Here is an 8,476-nt window from a genome sequence, read left to right as displayed (position 1 = left end):
ATAATAGTCTTTCCTCCAACTGTGATTATGTTCTCTTTGGAGTAGAGACTCTTGAGCCGTGGGGCTCAAGTGCACAGGCAGTAATTAAATATTTAAGTTGACGCCTGGTAAATAGTGCCGGCGGCCCTAGAGCTTTCCTCGCTCAACGAACAAGTATGCAGCGAGAAAATACTTTAACGCTGGCAAAGTTACACTGCCACAGGGACCAAACATTTTAATCTTGTCTTAATTTTCTAAAAAATATTACATAATATTATCAGTTACAATTAAAAAATCTAATTCTCCACGAGTGCGTCAGTTCACACTGAATCATTGCCGCTGTATTCATAAGTAATCTTTAAATCGGTCAACGTGACGCATTTTGTTGGATATTTTCGTCCTGTGATGCAAACTCGCCGGGGGTGAAATGCATAGCAGATAACTGGATCATCGTGATCCACTCTGCCGTCATGTTTCTGTCGTCGACACTTTACAAGATTATTCCTAACTCGATTGGAATTTCCAATCGAATTTTATTCACGATAGTGGAGCTAGCAGCAATTTCCCAATAACTAAAAATTCATAAAAGTTAATATTATAATGAAAATGACACATTAATTTGTTTACTGCGGCTGTAACGGAAGAAAACTAATTACTTAGCCAATAGTTAGCTATGACGAGACTTTTGGCCGTCGCCCAGTGCTTTACGAAGTTACGACAATGAACAGATGGTCCATCTGAAGTCTGCCATAAAAATTGGAGGAATTTCGGATACATCGGATACAAGTAAAAACTTGGTGTTGATGTGAAATTGGAGATGTGTATTTTTGTTCCAGCTCAATTTTGGAGTGGGCGGCGCTTAGGTTCTCAGGTGGAAACGAAATTACGCGAAGCAGCTGGCTACTATGCGAGGTGTATTAATATAAACCAGGCTATATTAAAACCAACGTGGATTCGCGAGTTCGCATCGTGTTACATTCATTTTATGTGTTCTTTCGTACCTGTACTCACCTGATTATCAAGCATTAACTTTTCAATCAAGTTCATTTTTGAACGAATTTTATTCCACGCCTATTTAAATAAAACCAATGCATTGTTCCTTATCTCCTTATGTAAAAAAATATTGACTTTTGTAAAGCTTTCTTTAAGTATTCGCCAGAATTTTGTAGCCCTTAGCCCTTGACCTATAGAGAATAAGTGATGGCATTCATTCATCCTGATTACAAAAAGACGTATGCAATATATTATATACTCGAAAGTACATAAAACCACATTGGGTAGTCCTGTATAAGTGTGTTCTGTATCTAGTAGATAATAATATAAATGATTTTCTATATTAAGGTGCAATGAAACACTTCTGAATCAGGTGTTAAATTTCTTTAAATAAATTATGTATTACGTTTAGTTAGTCACTGAATACTCAAAGGTGGTAGTCAGCAAGCTCAGAAGTTTTAGGAACATCATGGTGGGCGACGCTCACTTGTTTTTCTGATTTTTGCCAAAAATATCGACCACCTACAGACAAAAGCTGGCAAGCTTCATATGTAGAATTCGTTAACTAAACCGATGCATTTTATAACCTGTCCACTTCAAGCGATTTATCGAATTAAATAAAACACCGGCATATACAAATAAACAGAATAATTTCAGCATGTAGCTTGTAATTTCTGCACTTTTATCGTACACACATTGTTATTTAAAAACAACTTTGGTTATATGATAAAAATACATATATCTTGAGACATTTTTGTGTATATAATATTCCATTGAGGAATATTTCAATAAATAATAATTGGGAATAAAATTGTCTTACCACGGCACTTAAGTACCTATATAAAATGTTGACTAAAAGTTCGAGTAATATTTAATAAATCTTTAGTATGATTCATAAACGAAAAATGTTAACGTTAGTTAACGTATATACAACATACATTGTTGACGCTGCGATATAATGATTCTATTGTATGTATTTTTTACGTTGGAGTTACACACAAATGTAAAAAACAAAACCGTGTTGAAACAAACCATTCCTGAACTTACAGAAACCTACAAAAAATATGAATTTCAAATCGAAATACACATTCAAATAAATTTTAACCCTAAAACATGTGTATATGATATCAAACACTAAAGGCTAACTTAGAAATATCATTAAAAAAAACAATTGTAGAGATACGTGTCTACGTCACGCCGCATTGGTATGCAATAAGAACTTGTTAGTAAAATAACAAAAATATGATTGGCATATTTAGATTTGTAATCACATGTAATTTTATTTTTGTTAACTTAGTTACGCACTTCTCACACTTTCCCCTCAGTACTTCCTTTACTAGAGTTACCTGGACGTAATTGCAAAAAATTTAATTATGAATAATTCGGTTATGTATATTTTAACTTTAGCGAAGTGTGAGAGAAATTTTCTCAATGAAACAAGTAAATAGTTTCGATTTCTTTATTATATTTCACACGCAGATAACTAAATGTATAAAGAACTAATAGAAATTAAATGATAATAAAATTAGAGTTGTTTTTTATCTTTGACTAGATGAACTCGTGAAATTCGTATTACCTACATAATTATATTTGTGTCAAAACGTAATACAACATTTTAAAACTAACCAAAGACAACCTCAAACTATATCCATGAAACACACATTTCTGAAGGGACCTATAAGTTTAGACAACCAAGCGACACTTTCTTTATTTCTAAAAAGACATAGGAACACACAATAGGAACAATTTTATTAGAAAATTTAATTGTCGTTTTTTTTTTTTTTCTTATTATTTATGTTTTCCACTGTTTAAACATTCTCTGGACTTCCACAAATAATTCAAGACCAAAATTAGCCAAATCGGTCCAGCCGTTTTCGAGTTTAAGCGAGACTAACGAACAGCAATTCATTTTTATATATATAGATAGAAAAACATCAGATAGAACATTAAATCTTAAAAATTGTTATGAAAGTGTCGCTTGCCAAAGACCATATTGTTAAAATAAATGTTTTGGCTCGCCAGCTGTTCGAGGATGTATCACATACGAAAATGTAAGTGCAATAATTACACAAATAAACTACGATTTATCTGATTCAATTATTACTTTGAAACGTGACAATTCGTAAAAAAAATATTCCGCCTGTTTAAGACTTGAGTCTACAAAACATTATTTAATTAATATTATGTTTATATTACCGAAAATAATTAGAATGTACTGTAAATAATAGTTTTGGTGATAAATAAATACTTATAATCTAATATATAAAATTCTCGTGTCACAATGTTCGTTGTTCCCATACTCCTCCGAAACGGCTCGACCGATTCTTATGAAATTTTTTATGCATATTCAGTAAGTCTGAGAATCGGCTACTATCAATCTTTCAAAAAAGTGATAGTGATAAAATTAAAAAAAAAATTTTTAATTTTTTGTTTTAATTTTTTTATGTTAATCATACGAAAATACATACAACCCCTAAGTTTCACTCCTCTCCGATCAACCCCTATTTTTTTATTTTTGTAGAGAGTTATTTTTATTGAACTAAAAAATTGCTTTCTAGAAATAATATACATGGCAAAACAAACGTTTGCCGGGTCAGCTAGTAAACGATATATTAATGATATATTAATAAATATAATAAATAATATATTAACAAATATAATAAATATCACCAACGCAAACGCTAAGTATACATTTTTGGATTTTGATTACCATAAAAAGATAATATTAAACAGTACAAGTACAAGGTCCTTAAAAACTGAAAAATAAATTTTTGTAGAAATCTTAACGATGAACAATTCTGCCATACATATATTTTTAAACCTTAACTGTTTGCGCTGTGCACGCAACGGAAACTTTCAATAAAAAATATTTACTCTTTTTTGTAAAAAAATTCATTGATGCTTTGCCCATGTTGGTCTAGCTTTTCTCGATTAATGAACTATCCACCCAAAATTTTAGCTTCAACTCTGAAATTAATTTATAATGTTTAATTTAACGATATAAAAGTATATCACAAAACCACAACCTATTTAAAGCGTGGAGGTTCTATACAAAAGTGAGGTCACTCACAAGTCTGAATACCTACACATTTATTTCCATAGGCATAAAATGCTACGGTTACAGTGTATGCAGATTCATCAACATCGGTTCAGCAGTCTTTTAGATTTTTGAAGTGAAACTTCTTTATCGGGGTTAGAAAAAAATTTAGTGTAACATTTTTTCGTTACGCGTCACATTTTTCTGTTACGCGCCATGTTGCTTTTTGAAGTCAAAGTTCTTTATCGGCGTTGGAATGAAAGTTCTTTATCGATGTATGGGAGAAATTTTGTAGCAAATCGTCACGTTTTTCGGTTACGCGCCATCTTTTTCTTGTTTCTACCACGGTTGATCCGAAGAGATTCGAAGCCATTAATAACAAAAATATATAATAACGATAACAATGATAGTAATAATTCTATTACAATTGATGAAATTCTGTAATAATCTTAGTAGTAATAAGGTAAAATGAAATAATTGTATTTGTATTCATGTCTATGATAATAAAAGCCTTTTGTTAAACTTTATTTAACCAATTTCGTTAAGTTGCATATAGTAGATCATTTTTCGAAAAATAAGGTCAAAAAGAAGTTTCACTTCTTACGTGTGTACACCCAGTACACGCACACAGTTTTTTTGGAGGGGACATGTATTTAGGTAATATCGACATCTGAATTATCCTTGTAAACGAGTGTTGGCTAGCCTTTATCTTAACTCAACATTAAGACACTGGCTCCAGAAACCACTTTAAACGACTTTCTCGATTTTTTAATTAATAGCATATTTAAATATTTTTGACCGTCTTTTGTTTCCTGAACCTAATTGGCCGTCATTCTTAATCCCAAACGTGCCACTCGGTTTTTAAATTCGCACTTGACACAACGACAGGACCAATTAATGAGAATGAGACCCAAAACATGTTTGCGAATTAAGCTTTTGTTTATATTTAAAATATATATTGACCGTATTAACAAAGTAAGTTTCATTAGTACTAATAATTATAAGCGCTAGTTGCTTCATATGATGACAAAATTTCAGTGTCAAAAATAAGAAACAAACCAAGCTTATAAATAAAATACATAATAAAACAAGGAAAAATGGGCTAAGGATGACATAATGGTGTCCGAGATAAAAGAGGAGAAAAGGAAGATAAGTTTGTGGATCGTAAGATGAAATTGGAGAAATGGCTAGAGCCACCAGCTAGGGCCACAAAATAAGATCAGATCTTTGTGTATAAGTATGGGGGAGAATTTAGGAAAGCTTTCGTATGAATGCAATTATACCAAATTTTTAAGTTTCTACTTTAAATTATTTTCTACAAATATAACTAGGCTATTCTAATATAATATATTTTATCGATTTCCAAGTCAGTATTCCTCTAATATCATTACATAAAAATATGGTCTTGCACCTAGAAGAAAAAGTGCTCCGTAATCTGACTAACTTGACTTTTTGTCTTATGAACCTTGGATGGGGCAGAGGGCGTCCACAGTAAGCGTCCATCAAAAGTCAAAATCATTTATTCATATAGGTAACACAATGTACACTTATGAACGCTTGCTTCTAATTTTTCATTTACTGCCAGTTCTCAAATCAAGGGCGTAGAACGGAAGAGAAGAACTGGAAATAAACTCTCCGCCACTCTTTTTTATCGCCAAGTTTTTTGTTTTACACAATGTTTTTAAGGAGCTGTAACCAATTATACCATTTTCGACATGACAACATAGTAATCAATAGTTAATTAATCATAATAAACTAAATTTTAAAAAAAGATTTGTACTCTATCAGCAGCCAGCATGGTGAAATAGGAGTACGCACTTACATTCTCGTGGGAACAACACGCAAATACATAGTCGAAATAACTAATTAATATAAAACATAATAAAAATTTCGAACCAAAGACGCATTGGAGTTATTGATGGGACATTCGAGAAGACATAATTGTTCGCGAGGATGACGTTAGATCGTTAATTTTGAAATCAAAAATAACTTATTCTGAACGACCTCTATGCGGAGGCAATAACTATTTCTCTGTTTGTGATTCATGATTCAAACGCCGAATTTGTGTATTTACATTAAACTAATATTAAACGCACAATTACATTTTTTAGAATATTTAGCACCAGTTTGCGGTATTTATTGAATTATTAAAAATTAAAAAAAAAACTTTACGGTAACCGTTTTAATAAATACAATATTTACAATATTTATAACTAGTAGATACAGAAATCTGAGATCAAGAAATCGATTTATAATGCTTTAAGACTCTGTTCCGCTATATTCCCGAAATTTATTAATTCTAATATTGAAAGAGTTTTAAACCGATTTGATTTATTTTATATACATAGTTTTTTTTAAGAGTTTTCCTTTCCTTTAATTAATTAATAGGTTGCACTTACTATAAGCCCCTTACCAAATCTACTAAGAGTCTAAATGCTATAATGCATAGAGTTTGCAAATTGCGAAGCATTGTAATAATGTAAACGAGATTAGACAGCCTTAACCTCAAATTGAACCTCAATATTTTGAGCTAAGTTTGATTATCCAACGCTAGCAGAATATAATCAATCAATAATGATGTTCTTTGTTTCGACAAGAACCGTACCCATTTCTCAATTTTGTTTGTTTAAATTGGCACCCATGTTGGCAACATCACGATTTTTTCTTTTAATGTATAAATTAATATAAGATTCTAAAGTATTTCATAAATATTATTTATACGTTGTAAGACACACGCGACAAAGCATATCTCTATGATATAAAATCCTGATTTATTGTTATCAGTATCCTGCAGTTAGTCGTATTAAACGATAAAATAATACCCCTTTCACTTGGCATTCGCTCAAACGGTTTGAGCTATTTTAATAATTATGGAATTCTAAATATACCGATTTTTTCAGCAGCGAATATATTGATGGTAGGATATTTCTCAATTCAACTCGCGACTCATTGTGTAACTTAAAGAAATTATACTCTTGAACGTTTATCTCAATTATGTGTAAATTCCCCTTTCTTGTAATCCACATACAATCTTTATCTAATACTTGCCTGTCCCGGCTTCACGCGATAGGATTTTTTGTCTTTTTTTATAATCCGAGATAATATGGTGAAATAATTTTTATATCGGTCCAGTAGTTACTGAGCTTTTTAGAAGCGAACAAAATTACAAATCTTTCATATATTTAGTATAAATAGAAGAACTAGAGCAATAATCTCGTTCTAAATCTGTTGCTAAAAATAAAAACCGAGCTTAATTGCCTCCACGGATTTAGACTTTTACTCACAATTCCCTAATTGATTCGCATGTTGTCAAAAGTCAACCAATCTGATACTTTGATAACGTTATACATAGTACCGAATTGAGAAATTCCTTTTATCAATGAACATCCGTTATGCATTTGAGGTCGCAACTTTATTTATAGTATTGATCTACATTATACGGTATAGATACAGCTCAAAATATTTTTTTAATTAGTATTAGTTGGTACTCAGTTTAAGATTTAAGAGATGTACGAGTGTATGTATGTTTTAAGCAGTGCTGTACAAGAGGTGCTTTGTACCAATGGACATTTTCTTTCTATGTGCTTTTTAAACACACGTAGTGAAGGAAAACATCGTGAGGAAACCGGCATGCCTCAAATCCAAAAAGTCGATGGCGTGTCGCAGGCTGATCGCCGACTTGTCTATCAGAGAAAACTAATTATCACGAAACTGATATAGAAATCTGAGGTCATCGAGGGTTGTAAAGCCATTGTTGTTTTTTCTTTCGAGAGAGGATGTTTAAGGGGAAGAATTAAATCAAATTTAAGCGTAAACTAAGGCATCCGGGTATTAAATCTTATGACCATTTGAGGATAAGGGACTGACAGTACCTAAGGTAAACACTTAAGCTTGTTTCTGAGTAACACTCAAATGGTGACAAAACGTTTTGCCTATAGAAAGAAAACTTTTCATCATTACAGATTTATTGCCTTATTGACTGTCTCTTCTGTCTCTTTCAATCACAGCGTATAGACAATTTGATAGAAAAAGTCAAAAGAAGAACGAAAGCAAAGTTAAAAGAGAGAAATTTAATTTTTATAAAATAATTTTAATCTTTAATGTTATATTGTTAAATTATGATTATGTGAATACATTACTATTTTCTCACGTTATGTGATTGCGCAATGTTACACTTCATTGATCTTCGAGGTTGTTATAAATAGAAGAATATTACAAAACATTTTTGATACATTCCACTAAATTCACATTTACTAGCGTAGACAATGTAAATATGTATATTGGGATAATTATTTATATAATAACTAGCTGACTCGGCAAACTTTGTTTTGCCATGTTTTCTAGGAAAAAATTTATTAGTTCAAAAAAAATAACTATCTACTACTAAAATAGTTGATCGTAGAGGGGTGAAAATTAAGGGTTGTATGTATTTTTGTATGCTGTATCATAAAAAAATAAAAACAAAAG

Source organism: Pieris napi, chromosome Z (assembly GCF_905475465.1).
Source record: "Pieris napi chromosome Z, ilPieNapi1.2, whole genome shotgun sequence".
Lineage (NCBI taxonomy): Eukaryota > Metazoa > Arthropoda > Insecta > Lepidoptera > Pieridae > Pieris > Pieris napi.
Note: the sequence above shows the minus strand (reverse complement) of the source record.